Source organism: Caretta caretta, chromosome 4 (assembly GCF_965140235.1).
Source record: "Caretta caretta isolate rCarCar2 chromosome 4, rCarCar1.hap1, whole genome shotgun sequence".
Classification (NCBI taxonomy): domain Eukaryota; kingdom Metazoa; phylum Chordata; order Testudines; family Cheloniidae; genus Caretta; species Caretta caretta.
Genome location: NC_134209.1, coordinates 24,165,448 through 24,187,319, shown reverse-complemented (window position 1 = coordinate 24,187,319; position 21,872 = coordinate 24,165,448). Strand labels below are relative to the sequence as shown.

The window sequence follows — 21,872 nt, the reverse complement described above, 5'->3', positions numbered from 1 at the left end:
GAATTCATTTTGACTTAGCTGCTGTTTTTTAATGAGCTTGTTTTGTTTTAATAGCAGCATAAAAGCTGCTACTCATATAAAAGTCACCTACATAATGGTGATTGTACCATAAATGTACCTACAACTGATGCCCAATGACACTGGCACCATTGCTCCTCTAGTGTAGTTACTGCAGCGGGTAGGATATTGCATAAAGAGTATTTATTTGAATTCCAAACAGCTGTTTGTTCCATGGTCACAAAAATGTTTATTCGCTATTCACAAATATTTTGCAAGAAGGCTATTGCTTGATAAATATTTGGGGAATGGTTGCTCCTCTTCGTACAAATACCATAAGCGAACAAGCGTCTCCGCATGCGAACATGACTGTTCACTACTGGTTGTGCATTATTTGCTGTTCCTCATTTGTTATTCATCGTTCTTCTGTTTAAAAAGTTTCGCTAATTCTACCAAGAAGCAAAAACAATACTACATGGCTTATGTGACCAATCATAGCCCACAAATAAGGAATGGCAAACAGTCACAGCGACCAGTTTGCAAATGCACCACAGGCTGAAATGTGTTCACACAAACTATTTGGCAAATAGTTTCAAAAAAAGATTAGCTTAGCTTTAATCAAAGTCATGAACAATCTGCAAACAGGAAAAAGGGGTTAAATTTGTCAATTTGTTCACCACACATAATTCTATCATCTCTACTAAAAATAAACCTTCAATAAACATTGATTGATGACGTATCATATTCATGGCTATTTTAGATTTAACCTTTGTTTTGTATCTAAGTTGTGTGAACTCAATTCTGGGAGCTGAGTCTGATCTCACTTACGCCAGTGTAAATCAGGAGCAACTCCATTTAATCCTATGGAAAGACTCCAGCATAAGGGAGATGAGAACTAGGTCAACAGTGTCTGTTACACTAGTGTAAATTGAGACAAACTCCATTTATATCACTGGAGTTATGTTGGATTTAACTGGGATCAGATTCTGGGCCAGTAGCAAAATAAAGATTCAATCGTTCAAAGTGAATTTAATAAACTATCCAGCCAGACTGGCGGTGTATATGAAACAGATTTCACCGTAATGCAAATTATAAACCCCTTTTAATAAACAATCAGATTTAGGATAGAATCAAACAGGACTCTAAACTACAGCAATGCTATGGGAGAGTCTTATAGTACAGGACTATTAAATTCAAACCTCTGTCCAGATTTTCTTTGCATGTGTCATTTGAAGCCAGCATTCTGCAATCCTTTGCACTGGTATGGGGAAGAGGAACCTGACTCATGTCCTACTATTTGCTCCGCACTCTAAAGGTCAGTCTAGACTAGAGGTTTTCAAACTGTGGTCCATGGACCACCAGTGGTCCGCGAGCTCCATTCAGGTGGTCCGCGGATAGTTCCCTCTAAGGTGCACTCCTGGGCGGCCACACATGAGAGAATGAAGGGCCACCCACCTAATTAGTGGAGCTGTGCAGGCACGGCTCCACTAATTAGGTGCCTGGACTCTGGAGAAGATGCACATGTAAGGTGAGGTGTTGGCCTTGGGGGGAATAGCGGATAGGTGGGAGGGGGCAGTGGGGTGAGAAGAGGGGGTGGGGGGAATTTGTGACATGCAGGGCTGCGGCGGCCAGAGAAAGGTGACTTTCCCCCACTCCAGGGCTGCGGCTGCCAGGGAGAGATGGCCCTCCTTCCCAGCCTCAGCTTGGGGGCTGCTGTGGTGCGGGAGAGAGGGAAAGACCCCCCTCCCCCCCAGCCCCGGCTCAGGGGCTGCCGCAGTGGGGGAGAGAGGGCACATCCATCACATTAGAAAGGTAATACTCCTGATATTAAAATATGGAGTTGTGTGCTTTTATTTGTACAACAAAAAATGTTAATTATTATTAAGGCTTTTTTATATAGCACTTTTATCCAAAGTGCTTTACAATAGTTAGCTAATGGTACAAACAACATTTGGAAAGATCATTAAATGGTCCACCGAGACCCTCAGCAATTTTCAAGTGGTTCGTGAAAAAAAAAGTTTGAGAAACACTGGTCTAGACCAAACCATAGACACAGAAGTGTGGCATAGATCAGAAGTAAAACACATTAGCTTCTACATTCTGCATTGGTATGCTCCTGCTCCAACTTAAGCAATTCGGAGTTTCAAAAGAAGCAGGGTTGGGCCCTAAAATACCATCTGGCACTGCATTGGCAGGATTTTCCTGACATATCAAAATCTAGTTTGATTATTTGCTGGACATCACTGGGATGAGTTTCTTCTCCGGAGCTGCTGTGCCTACAACGTCTGCATTTCTAGTACAGTGTCACAAAGCCAGCATCCTGTCCATTTGGCAAGTGTTGATTTACCATTGTTCCCTTGCCAACAGCTCCGTTTCTAATGCCTCACGTAGTGTCACACATTGTGATGGCTGGCATCTTTTTAGGAGGCAAAGGCATTTTGACATGGTCACCCTACCACCATCAATGACCTGAAATTATAAAAACAAATGAGCCCATTGATTTTCTTCTCAACATTTTCCTGCAGTGCAAAACCCTGGCAAACCTAAATTACAGCTGATTAAACACTTGACAGGCAGTATGTTTGCAATGATTTCTAATTTATTGTGTGCTTATTAAAATTCTTTGGTCTAGATCAGCTTTCTTTGCTCCGTGTTTGTTATTGGTCCTCCTCACTAGACCAGGAATCACAAGCATTTTGATGAATGGCTTTGAAAGCCTCTCAACTTTAATAAAAATACTTAGCATTTAAATAGAATGGACCTTACAGGCTGGATCCTGCACACAATGAAATCAATGGCAAAGCTCTTCAATAGTCTAGGAACATGCCCTATAGCTCCAAAATATTTTACAGATGTGCGGATTTGGATCCTTAGTTGGTTTAATGGGTGCAACTCCATTGACTGCAATATGTGCTCTGTCCCACTGTTATTACCTATAGTATTTACCATAGCACTTAGAGGCCCCAAAGGTGATGAAGGCTGTAGGTAGGTGCTGTACAAACACACAATAAAAGACAGTCCCAGCCCCCAAGAGCTTACACAACCCAGGCAAAAGGTGGGAAAAAGAAACAATTATTCCTAGTCAACAGAAGGTGAATTGAGACATAGGAAGATGATATGTCCAAGGAGACACAGACAAAAACTGAATCCACCTCTCCTGAGCCCCAAACCAGTGCCTTAATCACAAAACCCTCCTTCCATTCATTAAATCTCTTTTTGTGAATAAACTTAAGACTCTGGTCTCCAGAGCTGTTAATCTGGTAACTTTCAGGGGCTCTAGCCCCCACCTCTCCGCTGCCAAAATAATCAGTATTGTTCAAAAGTAACTGTACTGAACAATGATCATCTGGATACAAATTCCAGCACTGCTGAGCAGGCCTCTGCATGAAGTAGCGGAGCGAGAGCCAAATCCATCTTCTAATTAATGTCATTCACAAAAGTGGGATTTATTTGATTTAATTTTTTGGCACTTGGTCAAATACGACGTGACATTACATTAGTGCTGTCGGCGGAGAGGATTAGGCCACAAAGCTCTTTGAAGGATCGTGCTGGCACATTGCTTTTTGTAAAAATGCCAACAGCTTCCCCTCCCTTTAGGAAAACCCCATTTCCATCCAGTAAATGAAAAGGAATAAGGGCCAGCGAGGAAAAATTGTTCAAGAAGGATCTGAGCCACAGCCCATTGAAATCAATGGGACCCTTTCTATTGACATCAATGGGCCCTAAAGAGAGAGAGTTACTCATGTATTTTCTCCCAAAAACTCTGGTATGGTCATTTGCCAGGCTGTGTGGAAGACTTTTCAGTCTGTCTTTTTTCAAACCTGAACCGTAACAAGAGGGTCTTGCAAGAAAAGATGATTTTGTAGTTAAGGCTCTGGGACATATTGAAATCAATGGAAGTTCGGAGCTTAAATACCTTTGCAAGATCTGGGCGACAGAGACTATGCAATTTACCCAAGATTAGAAAATCTGTCGAAGCAGAGAATTGAACTTGAGGAGCCAAAGTTCGAGGCGCCAGCCCTAATCCCTGGGCAATTCTTCCTTGACATACAATTCTTGGTGCTAGTGTAAAATAAAGGTCATAAAAGCTCCTTTTTCTCACCTTTATCTGATCTGTCTATTTAGACTGTAAGCTCTCTGAGACAGTGCCTAGCACAATGTGGCCCCACTCACGTAAGGCCTCTGGGCACGATTGTAATAATAAAATAATAATAAACTACAACAACAGAGAAAGGACAAAATGGGAATCTGCCCTTTAACTTTATTGACCACCCTGTTTATGAAAGTTGATTCTTTCCACAGAGGCTATTACCATTTATTTACTCTCCTGAATATTAAGAACACGAGGCTTTTCATCCACATCTTTTCATTCCTCTTTTGAACATACTGTTTATTTGAGCAGTGCTCTCCTTTTCTCTACGTGTCATTAGTAGCTATATTTGCACATTTATTAACCTAAACAAATGATTACAAAACGAGCAAGCAAGCAGCACCACCACCTGTAGATTAAACCGCTCTGTGAACTTCACCAGATAACAGAGTTCATTTCCCTCTGTTAAGACATAAAAGCGAATAATCCTGAGACCATAAGCGGGTTGCATGGATAACAAACCGGCTCTGCAGAACTGAAAGCACTGAAGCGGGAAAAGGTGAAATTTTTAGCTGAAGCTCTAAAATCTGGTCTTAAAACATGCTCATAATATATGGCAACAAAATAATGCAAGAGATGTATATTCTGACACACTTGTCTCAAAACCTGGGGTTAGGGTTGCCAGCTTTCTACTCACACAAAATGAATACCCTTGTCCCACCCCTACCCCGCCCTCCTCCAAGGCTCCACCACCGCTCACTCCATCCCCGCTTCCTCTGTCACTCGCTCTCTCCACCCTCACTCACTTGCTCATTTTCACTGGGCTGGCTCAGGGGGCTGGGGTGCGGGAGGGGGTGAGGGCTCCAGCTGAGGGTTTGGGCTCTGGCATGGGCCAGAAATGAGGAGTTCAGAGTGTGGGAGGGGACTCCAGGTTGAGACAGTGGGTTGGGATGCAGGGGGTGAGGGCTCTGGCTGGGAGTGTGGGCTCTGAGGTGGGGCCAGGGATGAGCAGTTTGGGGTACAGGAGGGGGCTCTGGGCTGGGGGGTGGAGCCGAGGGGTTCAGAGTATGGGAGGGGGCTCTGGGCTGGAGCAAAGGGTTGGGATGCAGGGGTGTGTGAGGGCTCTGGCTGGGGGTGCAGACTCTGGTGTGGGGGTGGGGATTAGGGAGTTGGGGTGCAGGAAGGTGCTCTGGGCTGGGACTGAGGGGTTCAGAGGGTGGGAGGGGGATCAGGGCTGGGACAGGGGGTTAGGTGCAGGGGGGGTTCTGGGTGTGCAGGCTCTGGGCAGCGCTTACCTCAAGTGGCTCCCGGAAGCAGGGGCATGTCCCCCCATCCGGCTCCTATATGGAGGCGTGGCCAGGTGGCTCTGCATGCTGCCCTGTTTGCAGGCACCATCCCCACCGCTCCCATTGGCTGCAGTTCCCGGCCAATGGGAGCAGTGGGAGCAGTACTTGGGGTGGTGGAAGCGTGCGGAGCCCCCTGGCTGCTCCTACACGTAGGAGCCGGAGGATGGACATGCTGGCTGCTTCCCGGGAGCCGTGCAGCGCGGAGGCTGTCAGGAAGCCTGCCAACCCCACTGCGTGGCGCCACCAGACAGTCAACGGCCTGGTCAGTGGTGCTGAACGGAGCCGCCAGGATCCCTTTTCGACTGTGTGTTCCAGTCGAAAATGGGATATCTTGTCACCATTCCTGAGGTTGTTTTACCTTTCAGTTCACCAGCTTCTGAAAATCAAACCTGAAATATTACAAAATGCCCTACCTTTGGAAGTCACGCATGTAGGGTGTGTATAGCACAGAGACTCTGTATTTCTGTATCAGTGCTATATAATAAAACCTTGCTTAGCTGAACCTCAGGCCAAGACAGAGTCAGTGTCTCAGAGGCAGTGTGGCCCAATAAGTCAGGAGAGCTGAATTCTAGGCTCAGCTTGTTCTTTCACAGATGCACTGCGTGGCCTTGGGCCTTCACGTCTCTTGGCCTGTCCCCTCAAGCCTTTTGTCTATTTCAGTTGTAAACGGTTCAGAGCAGGGATTGTCTTTTACTATATGTCTGAGCAGCGCCTAGCACAAAGAGGCCTTCATGAGCTCTGGCACAAATAATAATCAGGGGCTGCAAGGTTGAAAAGAGAAATAGTCAATTGCAGCGTGCAATACAGAACTGAATAATGCAATAAGAAATTACTCACTGTGACCAGGTGCTGGATCCCTACACACGGGGATAGATTGCAGAGCTTTCAAAATGTATCATGCACCTGACTGGGCCACCTGCTCTGTGCTCACTAATCTGCCTCCCTGCAGTTTATTCCCACATTCCAAACATCCACCCAAATTCAAAACATCTGCCTGCCTTTTTCTGCCAGAAAAATGTTTTCTGCTTTCCCCAGATTACACCCTGAGTCACTTATTTAGTCTTGGGCTAGTGATGGGTTTAAAGTCTGGTCTCTTAAAAACCAGGCACTTTATCCTGTTGGAAAACTTCCCACTGGATCCAGGGCGCTTGTTATTAGCCCTGGAAGAAACTGAGAGATCAGAAGTCAGCACTGCACTATTATTAGCTATAGAAAAACAGGTGTAGGTAGTTTCCAGAGGTGTTACTGGCTCCCTCTCAGTGCTAGAAGGTTGAGTTGTCTCAAGATCACTAAGATACCTGGCTGTACAGGTGCAGGGTATAAAAATAACCCCAGTAGCCATTTTAAAAACTGGCTAAATATTTTTAAAATAGAAAACAGCTTTATGTGACATATAGGGAACAGCTGATTCATGGATTCTAAGGCCAGAAGGGACCACTCTGATCTAGTCTGACCTTCTGTAATGAGGGCCTAGGGTGGGGCAAAGATTTTACTCGGACTTATTTGGGATGACCTGCTTCTCTCTCTGTGCCATCACCACTTGTGTGTAATAATTATATAGTCTTTCTATTGACGGTAAGTTGTTTTGGGCAAAGAACACCTTTTTATTCTGTGTGTGTAGAGTGTCTGTCACAGTGGGGTCCTGATCCAGGATGGGGGGCCCCCTGCATGCTACCACAGTAATAAAATAATAGTACTAATTCTAATCATATCACAGCACGCTCTCGTGAGCTCCAGAGATGAATAGTATACTCCCTTGGCATTGCATTCTAGCTAGCTTATCTTTCCACCGACTTCCAGGGGCCAGGTCCTCACCTAATATAAGCCATCACAGCTCCCTTAACCTCAGTGAGATAGGCAGTGCAGCAAGAACACTGAACTGGGACTCAGGAGACCCGTGTTCTATTCCTGGCTTAGCCAGTTGACTCACCTTGGGCAAGTCGCTTCCCTCCCTGGGCTTCAGTTTCCCCATCTGTAAAATGACCTCCTTTGTAAAGCACTTTGAGAGCTACTGATGAAAAAAGTGCTACAGCAGAGCTAGATATTACTATTATGCAAGGGAGCTCTGACAATTTACATCAACTGGAGATCTGAGCCCCAGGTCCTTATAGTTCTGGGTACTTCATATTTGAAGCTCGTAGATAATAATTTTGTATATGCTACTGGATAAAAAGGTATCGGATTTCAAATGGTCCAGAAATACTCTCCCTTTCCTTTCAACCTTCTAGCTTATATTTCAGCACTAAATCGGGTTTGAATCACTCTGTGGTAAATTGTGCTCTTCCTTTAAAGGAAATTGAAAGGATGGCTGTGGATTCTGCTGTAGTTTGCAAACAAGCCATCAGCTATATCCATGTTAATGGCAGACATTGTAAACAAACAAGGAACTTGAGAAGATTGACTTGCCGCCAGCTAAGCCCAGCTTTTGCTCCATTAGATTAATCACATATTGAGGGAATCATTCTCAGTGTAATAACAGGCATTGCTTAGTTGGTCCAGACTGTTAACATTTAGAGAAGAAAAAGGAGTGACTTGAATACCGATCTTTGCTATCTTTGTGTTTGGGCTTCCTTAGACCTTAATACTGAGCTGCCTCACAAAGCAAGAGATGAGAGAGTCACATGTCTTTCATTCAAAATAAAATGTCCTATACAGTTTACAATGAAAGCATTAAGAAGTGTACAACAGGGAACAGCCCTGCGCTGGCAGGGAGATGGACTAGCATACCAGAAGATACGGATTCAAACCCATGTCTTTTCCGTCTAAAACTGATAAGAAACTATTAATAATTAGTAGTGCTTAGGGGTCCCAACTGAGACTGGAACGCCAAGGAGTCAGGCGCTGTACATACACCTAATGAGACTCAGTCCCTGCCCCCAAAGAGTTTACTGTCTAAGAAGACAAGAAAGACAAATGGGTGGAGGAAGAAAGTATTCTCTCCATGTCAGAGATGGGGAATGGAGGCACAAAGAGTAAGTGGTTTGCCTAAGGTCACACAGACAGTCCGTGGCAGGAATTGACTCTGTATCTCCTAGGATCCCAGTCCAGTGCTTAGCCACAAGACATCCTTCTGTTTTTATTTACAGCAAACATTTTAAGGCATCTCCTCAGCCATGGTCAGTTGTCATAGCTCTTCTGTAAAGCTCCACAATGGCATTCTAACAACAGACACCAGCTGAGGATCTGGCCAATCACCTCCACCGACTAGCGTAATAAGGGACACAAGTGCAAAGTAATCTAACAAGGGTGCAAGGTGGGCTGTTGGCTTCCCTGTCTCACCCACACCAACCAGTGCTACTGCCAGAGTCCCTTTTGGGCTGTCAGCCACCTGTGTGAATCCCCTCTCCAACCTCCGGCCACTAGAGGGTGATGCAGCTCACCAGAGGACCCACTGGCTGCAGTCAAACAGCACATGAAGCCCAGTACAAGCATTTGGCTTCTTTCAGGAGGATACTGACTACTCCTGCGAAAAGATCCCTTCCCCGCCAAATAGACTTAGAAAGATGCAATGATGAGTACCACAAAATCAATCTTCTATTATGTTAGAACAACAGCTCCCTCTAGTGGTGACCATGGTATTTTATCTGTTGTGTAACACCAGAAGGATCATCCTGTTGTGATAACTGGGCCTATCAATTTACTTTAATTTTGAGCTCAACTGTGAAACATATGTGAAAGTTCATAAGGTGTCACAATAATCTATAACAACAAGGGTTGATGGGAAAAGGGACAAAAAAGAGACAGAAAGACTGAATTAGTCTAAACAAAAGAGGCCTAGTGATATAATTCAAGGACTGTGTTAAAATCATGCTCAGTAAACAAGAAAATATGGGTCCGGAAATTAATGAACCAAAAGGGGCATGTCGGATATTAGGTCTAATTTGTGGATAAAATAATAAGGGCATGGGCACGTCTACCCATCATGCCCTTTTTGAATCCTTAAATAAAGAGGCTGGGGGGGGGATACAGAAGAACAGGTGGAGGCTACTGGAACACGTTTCACCATTATAGCTGCCACCACCACCATTCACTGGTATCCTGGGCCTTCGTCATCCTAATCCTCGGAGATGTCCCGACCAAACCCGGCCAGAGAGAGGGATCCTGGGTGACATCACCGCCTCTACCAGCTCCAGCTGAAACCCAACCATCAGCTGAGGTGAAAAAGGATCAGACTTCAACAGCAGCAACAGCTCCAGGCTCTTTCAACTAACTACGTCTCTTTTCCCCAGAAAGACAGTTGTTCCTATCTTTGATACCATCTAAGGGATGGTCAAATGGGGTGGGGGGGAGAAGGGGGTGTTCTTCTAAAACTCTCCCCAGTTAAAGGGAAAGGGAAGAAGAGGTTACTGACTTTGTGCAGGAACTGCAGTTCTTTGAGATGTGTCCCCCTGTGGGTGCAAAGGATTGTGAGGCACCCCAGCTTTCAGGGCAAGTGGTGGCCACCCATCACTGGTCTGAACTGCACCCCAGAATGTCATAATGGGCGCTCTGTTCAAACATTGCTCGTGTCTGAAAGGGTGCTGCCGAGTTGTTGTACCTGTGGTGCTGGATGCGAGGTTGCTTTCACAACAATATTCCCAGAATAGCTATGTTACACATCATGCCTCAGCAATCTAACTGCTGCTGCTGTGAACGTAAGACTGTGTAAACAGTGCACAGCGACAGCCATCCTTCTTTAGGGACCCGTGAGAAAAGTCTATTTTTAGCGACTGCTGTAGGCCACGGTGGCCCTTGTAAAACAGGCAGGCAGTGCACAGATTTGGGGCCAGATTCTCAGCTGGTGTAAACAAGCACCGTTCCACTGGCTTCAGCTGAGGAGCTGGGCCTGAGGAATGTTGAATCTGCTAAGTGAGGAAAGAAGAAACCAGTCTGAAAGAAGCAAAAACCAACTCGAACCTTCTCCTGGAATGAGAATGAAGCTGACCCTGTCGTTGAGCTAACGGACAAGAGAGAAAAGGAGTACTTGTGGCACCTTAGAGACTAACCAATTTATTTGAGCATGAGCTTTCATGAGCTACGGAACCTCAGCTGGTGGCAATCAGCAACTCACTGCTGAAGTCACTGGAGCTACCCCAGTTTGCAGCACCTGAGGATCTGGCCCATTGTCTTTAGGAATGTGGTGTCAGCTTTGGCCAGCAGCAGAACCTCAAAAGGATTAATCAGAAACATCCAGGCCCCCAGTCATCTAGCTGCATCTCAAAGAAATAAAGGCATTGACTAGCATGGTTGTTCTGACTGGGCCAAATGCCTCCCTCAGTCAGATACAACAAACACCAACACATTTCACTTATTTACTGTGTGTAAATGATCGCAGTTGGGGCCCAGTCCCTCTCCCTTTGAGCACAATGGGAAAGCTCCCACTAACTACAATGGGTCAGGCTCCTCAGCAAGATCTATGTTTGCAGGTTCCTATTTGTTCTGTGTCTACCTCTCAGCTTCTCTCATTTTAATCCCCAAACCCACCAAGTTCTACACAAGTTTGGTGTCACCTCACTTCTACTATTGATGTTATTTACATCAGAAATTCAGAAACCAGGCCCCTGACACTATAGAAAGAGCTATTTACAATAAAGGGAGGAATCCTACAGCATTTTAAGTTACATAAAATTTGCACGTCTCTCATTTTGATTCTTTGTCATACATTGTAGCTCACATTTGGGTGTGTATAGGTTGATAGTTTTGGCACGGTCAAGAGACATCCCAGATGTGGGAGACCTTGATTGTCTTAAGTATCATCTTAGTGCCAGTGACTTGCTGTGTTCTATTAATGTAAACATTTTTGCTTCAAAGTCTGATGATTATGAATGCATAGATTTTAAGATCAGAGGAGACTGTTATGATCATCAAGTCTGATCTTCTGCATAATACAGACCAGCATACAACCCCAGCAAGTAATTTGTGCATCAAGCCCATAACTTCTGTAAACTCATAACTTCTGTTTAAGCTATATAGCATATCTTTTAAAAAGATATCCAGTCTTGCTTCAAAGACTTCAAATGATGGAGAATCCACCACATCCCCAGATAATTTGCTCCCATGGTTAATTACCATCTTCTCTGTTAACAAATTTTGCTTTATTTCTAGTCTGAATTTGTTACAGCATTAGCTTCCAACTCTTTGATCTAGCAGAAAAAGAAATGCAAGAGCCATCAACTATCAGAAATGTCTTTCCCATACAGGTATTTGTAGACCATAAGCAAGTCACCTCTTTAGTTTATCCAAGAGAAAGTAAACAGATTGAACTTCTTCAGTTTCTCACTATAAGGCAGGTTTTCCAGACCTTGAATAATTCTTGTGGCTGAACACTTTCCAATTTTTCCAACATGCTTTTTGAAGTGTGGACACCAGAACTAGATACAGTATTCCAGTAATGGTCTTACTAATGCCACAGAGAGAGGTAATACCACCTCCTACTCGTACATGATATGTCTTTGCTTACACATCCAAGGATTGCATTAGCCTTCTGGGCTACAACTTCGCACCTGTACAGTTGGTTATCTACCATTCCCTGGGTCCTTTTCCATGTCACAACATTCCAGGATACCGTCCCATATCTTGTAAGTACAATCTACATTCTTTGTTCCTAGATGTATGACCTGGCATTTGCCATATTAAAATGTATGTTATTCAAATGAGCCAACCTTACCAAGAGATCCAGAACCATGAACTGCATTTCACTTAGGTGGATAGGAGCAGCTAAACAGTGGGGCCCAGATTTTCAGAACCACCAACCTAATCTGCACACATTTTCCATGACTGTGCATGCAATCACTGTAATGTCATATGCATGTGGCTTTTTACATGTCTGTCCTTGTGCACACTCTGTCATGCTAAATGTACATTTAAATTTGGAGCACACACGGGACTGGACTATTCCAAACAGGGTTTAGTATTAACATTGCACCAGTGGGACGGCATGTGGTCAGCATGGGTTTCTGCGAAATTTAAGCTTCCTTTGATGCTTCTAGAACCCCTGGTTGCCAACAGAACTCCTCACGTGTGAACGAGTGCAGTACCATCCCAGGGGCCCATCATCCAGTGGGACACAGGACAGAGTGAAGGGTTTGCTACCACAGCAGCTCTGAATTCCCAAGTTCACAGGATGGGAGAAGAAGCCATATGTGGGTTCTTTGTGCCTTACACTGTGCTCAAGTTCAAGAAGTTGACTACTACAAGCTACAAGTCAATAAGCCCAGGTGCTCTCAGCTCTACAGAAAGCCCTGGCTTCCCATCACTTCCACAGACAGTCACGACACCCAGCTAACAGCTGCTTCAAACGTTTGTCCCCAGCGGCAATATGGCCACGCTTGATGTAATGGGGGAAGATACTTGTTTCCCCCCACACACCTGTGATTTTGGTTTTCTGCTCACTATTTCTCTGTCACCAGCAGAGCAATGCTTGTTCATTCCACCCTCCATTTGCAACATATCCTGCTGCCCTGTCACCTCGCCCAGCAATTATTTTACAGGCTCTTCCCTTTGCATGCTGTTTACACTTAGCTCTTTATCTGACTAGAAGGGACCAGTTCTTAAGCCTTCAGTATGCTGTGTGTTTTATTGCTGTTGTTTAAAAATACAGTGGACCAGGAAATGAATCTGTTTTGAGCAGGAAATGAATTTGCTTTCTCTCTTGCCAGAGGAGCAAACTTTTCTGTAATCTGCCTCCTGAAGGAGCACTGCAGTAACAATACAAGGGAAGGGAGGTATTTTCTTCTCGTATTTCTCAATGTGTTTAAAACCAGATGGCAGAAAATGTATTCAAATGGCATGGGCAAATGTACAAAAGATATTAGCAGCGGAGTATGTAAGGCAGGAAATTATTATTCATTTTAGCAGGGAGTGGAATGTGCACCTAAGGTGCATTTGATAAGGCTCCCTGATTCCCTGACGTGCAAACCAATTCCTTCTCTGACTCCCAGCTGACTGAGCATGAAGAATAAGCAAATTCCCCTTGGCACTCAGATTGCAGGCCCAAGCTATTAAAAAAAAAATTCTGAGCCAAATATTTTAGAAAAAGAAAGTATAAAAGAACTGGGGTGGGGAAGTGTTGTGGAAGGAACGAGCAGACATTAGCAACAGATCTTTAGACTATTATTGCCAACATGGTAAATACACTTGAACTCCGGGAGGTGTGGCGAGGTGCATGACTCTGTCAATAAACCCCTGAGTGCCTAATCCACAGAGGGGTTCCAGATCTGGAGATTATACACCCATAAATGACAGCTGGGGAGCATGACTTGAGGGCCACATGGTAAGACAAGACTGTTGAGGACAGATGGTCCTGTGGTTTATGCACTGGGCTTGGACACCTGGGTTCAATTCCTAAGGCTGCCCCAGACTCCTCGAGTGAGACTGGATAAATCAGTTGGTCTTTTTCTGCCTCAGTTCCCCATTTGTAAATAGGACTGTCAGTGCCCATTTTGTCCATTTAGATTATAAACTTGCCAGCACAGGGACTGTCTCTCACGATGTGTCTGCAAAGTGCCTGGCACAGTGAGACCCAACCCTGATCTTGGCTGTGACTGTCAGTCGCAACTGAAATTACAGCTAGAACTCGGTGGTAATAGTGGGGATCAGCTCAGATCCTCCCATTACAAAAGCACAGCCCCCTGTGTTGGAGAAAAAGGTGTATTGCCATTGTCTGTTAACAGCTTGACAGTATAGGGCCTCTGACACATAGGTGAGCAGTTCTGATTCCATCCACTAACGGAGTGGTGGTGGTGTGCACACATTTCAGTACATGTATTACAATGCCTAAATTCAGTGATTAAATTTGTAGTGGGGAGGCTAAAGAAACCACAGGAAATTAGAGATTTGGCCTGACTTTCAGAAGTCAATAGGAGCTACTGGGTACTCAGTACATCTGAAATGTGGGTGTCTTTCCAAATTTGTCTCTGTTAATCCATGCATTCAACAGCTTCACTTTAATACAAGCATCAACATCTTTAAAGCATCCATCTGTCACTAGTAAGAACAACTTGTGTTATTCATATTGCAGACACTATATGACACTACAAGTTATATTTATAGTAGCAGTGAAAACTAAGTAGTTGGATCAAGCTCAGAAATAAAAAGCAGCAGCCCAGGTCTAGCTGATAAGCCATTTGATAATCATGGAGTGTATGGCGGATACAGGCATCAGGCAGGATGGTCCAGTGGTTAGGGCACTGCCGAGCAGTTGAAATGAGAGTTCAAATCCCTGCTCTGCCACACACTTCCTGTGTGACTCTGAGCAAGCCTGTGCCTCGGTTCCCCATCTGTACAATGGGGATAATAGCACTGCCCTGCCTCCCAGGGGTCTTGTGTGATTCCCACATAGTACTGGGGGCCATGTAAGTACCTTGGACAGAAACCAGGTATTATGGGGTATGGTTTTATACTCCTGGAAAGCTGACGCCACTACTGCTGGGTGTGTATGCTTTCATTTTAGACACAAAGGGGCTGATTCTACCCATTTATATATAAGGCAGAAGGATGGACTAGATGACCTAACAGGGTTTTCCCATCTCTTATTTCTGTGAACAGTATCCATGCAGAGGCTGGAATCTGTTGCCAGCATAAACTACATGAGGGAAAATTAAGTGCCCAAAATGGGATTACTGCCTTATTGTCTATAGCTGAGTGGGGAGAGTTTTATTTAATGTTTCATGCACTTGTTTTACTGTTCCGTGCACCACATTACATCATCCCATGTGCATTTGAGAACCAGTTGTTAAAAACAAAGCTTTAAACCTGGGCTGTCAAACGCAAAGGAGATTCCATGTTTAGTTATGATCCAGGGTATAAATGCAACACTTCATACATACTCCCTTCAATCCCCAGCAAATCCCCCACTGATGTTTGCACAGAGATGAAAGCGACAATACAACCTTTATGTCATTAGGTAACTTTTATCTATCATTTATTCAGTACTTCATTGTGATATTCAGAAAAAGGGCTCCCTATGGGGCCACCATTACGTCTGCCCTTTGTTTTTCTTCCTTCCTCCTTTCTCTCTTAATAAGTCTCTTCTATTCTTCCCTCTGCATTTCTTTCCCTGCAGCTACTCCCAATTCCTACCTCATTTCCCGTTCCATCAGCTAAATGTTTAACTATTTAATTGCCAAGGTGAACACTGAAGCATCTGCATTGGGCTTTTAGAGCTGACACTTGAATGAGATTAATAGGGAAGTTCATCCCTCTTGGTCATTGTTTCAGGCTGTCTGCAGGCTCAGGCAGACATTGCAACATCCATGGACACTCAGTTCACATTTGGGAGGTCCTCTCTGCAGACATGAGAGCTAGAAATTTACTTTTGTTTTAAAAAGGAGAGGTGAGCGTGAGCACAATCCGAGTATGTCATGGGGGCCACAAACAAATCATTAGTATTTACTGCTTGTATTACCGTACCACCTAGGAGCCCTAATCAGGGACCGGCACCCCTATGTATTAGGTGTCCATCCACTTGTAGAACAATGCAGGCCAGATCAAGCCCAGGGACCGTATGTTTAACACTCCTGCTTTAAACAGTCTGATTAAAAATCTCCTCTGAATTGCTTGGTTGTCTCTTCTGATGTCATAAGCACACTATTTAACCACTCATATAGAGTTCCTGAATTTCTAATATGAAAACAAGCAAAGAAAATACCTTTAAAAGTGGTGGCTTTCTGTGTACATCAGAAAGCAGCAAATAAAAAGCACCAAAAAAAAAAAAATAGGTTTGCGCCATTATTTGCAAGTCACTTTTAATGAGGAAAGTGGGATTGCTCACGGCAGTGTGAGTTTGTCTCACTCCCTGTGCATGATCTCTTGCAGCAACTACTGAAAGCATTAGCCAGTCGCACGTTGAGAACTCAGGTAACAAATGAGTGTTTCAGAAAGTTTGTGTCTTCAGCCAGCAATCCTAGTCCACCATAGGCAATTTACAAAAAGAAGTCAATCTGCTAAGCACGCCCGAGAAAGTAGCTTGTTAATTCCCTTCAAAAAGAATCAAAATTAACTTTTCATTCATTTTATCGTCAACTGGCAGCGAGCTGCAAGACATCAGCTACTTGCACTTTTACCCCTTGAAAAACAGCATTATTATATTTAGAGAGAGATGAGCTTGACCCAGTAAAAGATGGGGGCCAAACAGCCCCAAATGTTGGATTTGGCTCCAGATCTGAATTTAATGGCTTTGGCTCCTAACATTATATGGGCTGAACCAATACCCCAGACCTGAACCTACACTACATAAACCTTGGATGCAGAATTTCACCCAGATGAGTAAAGTCAAGCATGGGCCCAACTGACAGGCTGCTGAAGTCAGTGGAAGTACTGCTGCTGATCTCAGTAGGCATTGCACTACTAGACATTACTTGCATAAAATGTACAGTATCAGTGCCATAGTGAGAACAAGAAAAAATAGTCTATTTAATACCATTGTGTCTAACCAAGGATCCCTTAGGTCTGGGGGCCTTACACACTTATTGCTGGGTGCCCCACAATTTGCTCTTGGATCAGGACACTTTCTTCCACCATGCTCCACAGACTCAAAGCAACCACAACGTCTTTACGGAAGCCGTACAATGCCTAAACCTGCATCCCACATTGTCCCAGGCCATAAGGAGCTTTCACAACTCTGGAGGATATTACAGTGCTTATTACTATATTAGCCTGAATGGTCAGGTGCATTAGGAGTGGGGTAAAGATGATCCATGCCTCAGAAGATCCTTTCTGCTGTCTGTCTCTGAACCTCGCTCACATACCTTTGAGTTTTTGCATTTCATCACACAGCAACACGCCGACTTAGCAACATTCCCCTACCGGCAATGAAGGATCTGTGCCCCTGGCCATGTTTGTGTACAGAATGGCTTTCCTTAATTAGTCTCTTTTATTTCTCTACTGTATTTCACTCCTTATTTCCTTCTTTTACATTTTTATCTGATTGAGGGTGTTTGTTTTTCTTTTTGCTTTTTCCCCTTTCTCTGGAATCCTTAACCATTTCCCTCCACTCCTTGTTTTGTGTTGGAGATGGACACATTTGCCTACTCTCTCATGGCCCCTCCCCAGCCAGAGGTCCGAATCGTGCTTCTTTCATGGGTCAGCAGATTTCATATCGCTTCTGACCCACAATCCAGAAGTTACTTGCGATCTCCAATTTCGTTTGCCATTGCTCCTCTCTCAGGATTTTAGCCTCCATCTGTCCATGTCAACATTTGAAGGCCAGATTCTCTGCTGGTGAAGTCAATGGAGGACAAGCTGAGGATCTGGCTCTGATAGTTAGTTATTTGTTAATTGTATACTTATAAAATGCAGTAATATTCCATTGATTAGGGATATGAAACCACTTCATATGAGGAGAGATTCAACAGACTGGGACCGTTCAGCATGGAAAAGAAACAACTAAGGGGGACTATGATAGAGATTTGTAAAATCATGAAGGGTGTAGAGAATGTGAATAAGGAAGTGTTATTTACCCCTTCCAGATAACACAAGAACTAGGGGTCATAGGCAGTAGGTTTAAAATACAAAGAAGTACTTCAAACATCACACAATCAACCTGTGGATCTTGTTGCCATGGGATGTTGTGATGATCAAAAGAAGAATTGGGTTCAAAAGAAAATTAGATAAGTTAATGGAAGATAGATCCTTCAATGGCTATTAGCCAAGATGGTCAGGGACACAACCCCATGCTCTGGAGATTCCTAAACCTCCAACTGCTAGAAGCTGGAACTGGAAAATAGGGGATGAATCACTCAATAATTTCCCTGTTCTGTTCATTCCCTCTGACGCACCTGGCATTGGCCACTGTTGGAACACAGGATACTGGGCTAGATGGACCATTGGTCTGACCCAGTATGGCCGTTCTTACATTCTTATGTAACTGGTTAGTGGAGCTTGTAGCACTTTGGCACAGATACTGCATGAATAAAATTATTATGCTCTATCTCCTTCTTCTCTAATGGTATATGGCATTGATCATCTTAAGTTGCCATCACTGTGACATCTAATGTTACAATTCAGGCTTTGGTCCTGATCTTCAAGGCCATCCATAGCTTAGGACCCAGCTGCACATGTGAGCACATCTCCATCTGTCTAGACAGTTATGCTTCTCTAGGGCAATGGAGTTAACAAAATGCAGGATGAAGAATGTAAAAGACAGAGAAAATATTCTCAGTGGAGAGAGTTTGAATGTGGGACAAGCTAAGGAAGTCTGCAAGGCCCTCCTTCATCTGAGAGCCTGGGGTGAATAGCAGAATACTTTATGAAGGGAGTGGGGAAGCAGAGCGGATGTTAACCCTATGTTCACTGGGGACCAGGAAATACCCTTGCACCTTATCAGAAGCTGTTTAAAAACTGGACTTCAGTTTGATCTATTTCAGTGGGAGCACAATTAGGCCAGTGCTGAGCACTTCTGAAAATCCCATCTTACAACTGCATGTTTTACAGAAAAAAAATACAGCAGAAATCACGACCCCGTTAGCACTGAGAACGCTACTGCAAGTGAACCATGTCACATGATGAAATGACATGAAGCACCGCAACCAAACCAAAGCTCCAAACCAAAGCAGAGCTCCCATAGTATTACCTCTGTAAAGCAGGGACAAGAGTATTCGGGATTCCCCCGTTGGAGACATTTATAAGAGGGGAGGAAAAGAGAGACGGGACCATGCCCTGGAAAATAATGGTGGCAGAAATGTTACATGGTTCCATTTTAGAAGTATACTTGCGGAACGCAGGACACTGTAGGCTATTTGTTAATTTTTTCAGATGCTAGGTCATCTCCTCTTTCAATAACTCAGCAACTTTAATTAGAACCCCAGGCTGGCGGTTGAGCTGTGCATACTGAATGGGCGCTAAGCTGTTCTGCCTCAGCTGATTCCTATGGTATGGGAAAGCTAGTCAGAAAAACAAGAAAGAGGCTCATTTGTGCTGTCACTGGAAGAAAAAGGACAGATTCCCAGCTTGGACACAGGCTTCTAGCATACTGGGAGTTGTGGTCCAGCGAGTCAGACAGCTGACTCTGCCCCGCCCCCAGAACAGAAGGACAATCAGAGACACACACACACAGGCAGAAAAGACTCTAGTAGTAATAAGCTTAGCTTCTAAGAGGAATTGCACTGCAGCTGATGATAGCCACGTATGATATGCACCAACTCCCGCACATAAACAAAACTAGAAAGGCCAACTGCAACAGCACCAGAATATTACTCTGAACCCTTCCCCTCAGCTGTGGGGGTGCGATTGAGGATGCAAACCCAGATCGAAAACCAAATGTCAGTACTGGCCTCTACCTCTCCACCGTGATAGAACCAAAACCTCAGATCCAAACCCCCCAGCCCCTGGTAGATTCAAGCCACAGACTTGGATTCCGATACAGATTTTGATTCTAATACAAACACTTCCATCTACAGAATGCATTTTATCTGCAGAGATCACAGTGATTTACATAGATGAAATAGCCTAATAACACCCCAGGAGGTACAGTGTGTAATGATTATACATTACAAACTCATTGAGCATCCAGGGAAACTGAGGCAGAGTTAAGTGATTTGCCCCAAATCCTGCAATCCATGCCAGGTCTCTGACTAGAATCCAGGAGGCTTGATTCAGGGGTCACAGCTCTACCTACTAGATCACACCCTAACTATGTAATCCACAATGCTATTTAAAACTGAAACAGCCATTCTTTCCCTCAATTGCACAGTAAAGATCTGATCCAAAGCCCACTGAAAGCAATGGGATTCTTGCTGTTGATTTCAAATGAGCTTTGGATCAGGCCCAGAATCCTCATCCACAAATTAAAAACACAGAAATGACAGACAGCATATGGTTGCATCTTCTCCTAGGTAGCCCCAGACAGGCAGTAGGACTCTGCTTTGAAGTGACTGAGCAGCATCCCTGACTTGCTGTGTTGATGGGGAGCAGTTGAAATAGCTCTTTCAGACATCACACATGGTAGGACATCGTGGGCCAGAATGGCCCAGGTGTCAAGTCACAGGTGCCCCTGACTCTCAGCAGGAGAGATGAAGATGTTGGCTGAGAGTCTTTACAGGATGGTGATGGGGAGGGAGAGGAGGGAAGGAGGAGGAAGCAATAACGCACTGTACCCTGCTTGCCTACCTGCGGATGACCAGCTTCAGTGTCTTGTAGGACCCCTTCACCAGTGAGATGGCCTCCCGCCTGGAACTGCTTAGTTCCACCTCATTGATGTTCACCACCTCATCACCAGCCTGCAGCGAGTCCGCTTTCCCCCCTTCTTCAACCTGCATGGAAGAGAGGAGAAAAAGCAGTGAGAAGCAATTGGCTCAGATTCCCAGGCAGGGTTTGGCAGCCTTTTGTGGCACCAAAATGAGCCACTTCATCGGGGACAAGTTTTACAGGCCCACAGCTCTGCTCCTGAACCAAGAAGCAGCACCTTCACCTCCCGGCACCTAGAACTCTCTGCTTGCTTCTCTCGCCACTTCATATGGATGCAACCAAGATCTGCAAAGAATGCAGCCCTCTGTGACTTTTCCAATGAAGCTGAAAATTCTCTGTGATATCTGGAAGCAGTAAGGGGTAAGGAAGTGGTCATTAAATATTTCCTGGTCAGTTTTATAAGCCAGAGCCATGAATTCTGGATCAAGCTGCAAAGCTCAGATCAGATCCAAGCTTCACTAAAGCATGAAAGATCCTGTGATTCAGATCTCTCTCTAACAGGGGTGCTGGAATAATTTGTATTGTGGGGGTGTGGAGAGCTATTGAACCAAACTGTAAACCCTGTATAGGATGGAAACCACTTCAAGCCAGGGGATGTGACAACATCCCTAGTTCCAGCACCTATGCGCTCTAGTCATTAGATTGGTTGATCAGCAAGAGCAAGTTGCTAACATGCAAGCTGTAGAGCAGATGCATCTAAGTTAACACAATTAATAACAACTGGGAGCACTCCTTTGGTACTTTTCAACTGAGGATCTCAGTGCACTTTATAAAGGGAGGTAGCATTTTACAGATGCACAGAAAGGTTAAGCGACTGGCCCAAGATTATGCTGTCTGTCAGTGGGAGAACTGGAAATAAAACCCAGGGGCTTGGTTCTTCCCTGCTCTACACCTTGTGCAGTCATCTATCCCTGCACAGTGTCAGCTACATTCTCACTTACACATTGCACAGGGGCAAATGACTGCACAAGGTTCAGGGGAGGGGAGGGGAGAATCAGGTCCTGGGTCTCCTGACTCCCAGTCTTGTGCTCTCTCCATAGAGAAAGGCTGTCTCCTTACTCATTCGCCTAAAGTAAGGATACTAGGCATTGGGGTGAAGTTAGGTGACACAATGGGTTAAGGCACTAAGCATTCACTTCTAGAGACTCAAGTTCAATCATGCCACAAAACCACCACTGAAAGTCTGCTATCATACAAGACATTTGGTGGATCATGCTCAAGAGAAGCTCAGATCTGGGACAGCAAGGCTTTTGCAGATCAGGACTGAAGTCCAGCGA

At 44.6% G+C, this 21,872-nt stretch overlaps 1 protein-coding gene across 1 annotated transcript in view; it reads right to left on the bottom strand.

Moving 5' to 3' along the window:
• SHROOM3 (shroom family member 3) overlaps positions 1–20,650 on the bottom strand; it is a 165,056-nt gene extending 144,406 nt beyond the window's left edge. Inside the window, exon 1 of the mRNA XM_075127458.1 lies at positions 20,518–20,650. The gene's annotated coding sequence lies outside the window, so the exon portion shown is untranslated. The remainder of the gene's footprint in view (positions 1–20,517) is intronic.
• Between the last annotated feature and the right edge of the window lie 1,222 nt (positions 20,651–21,872).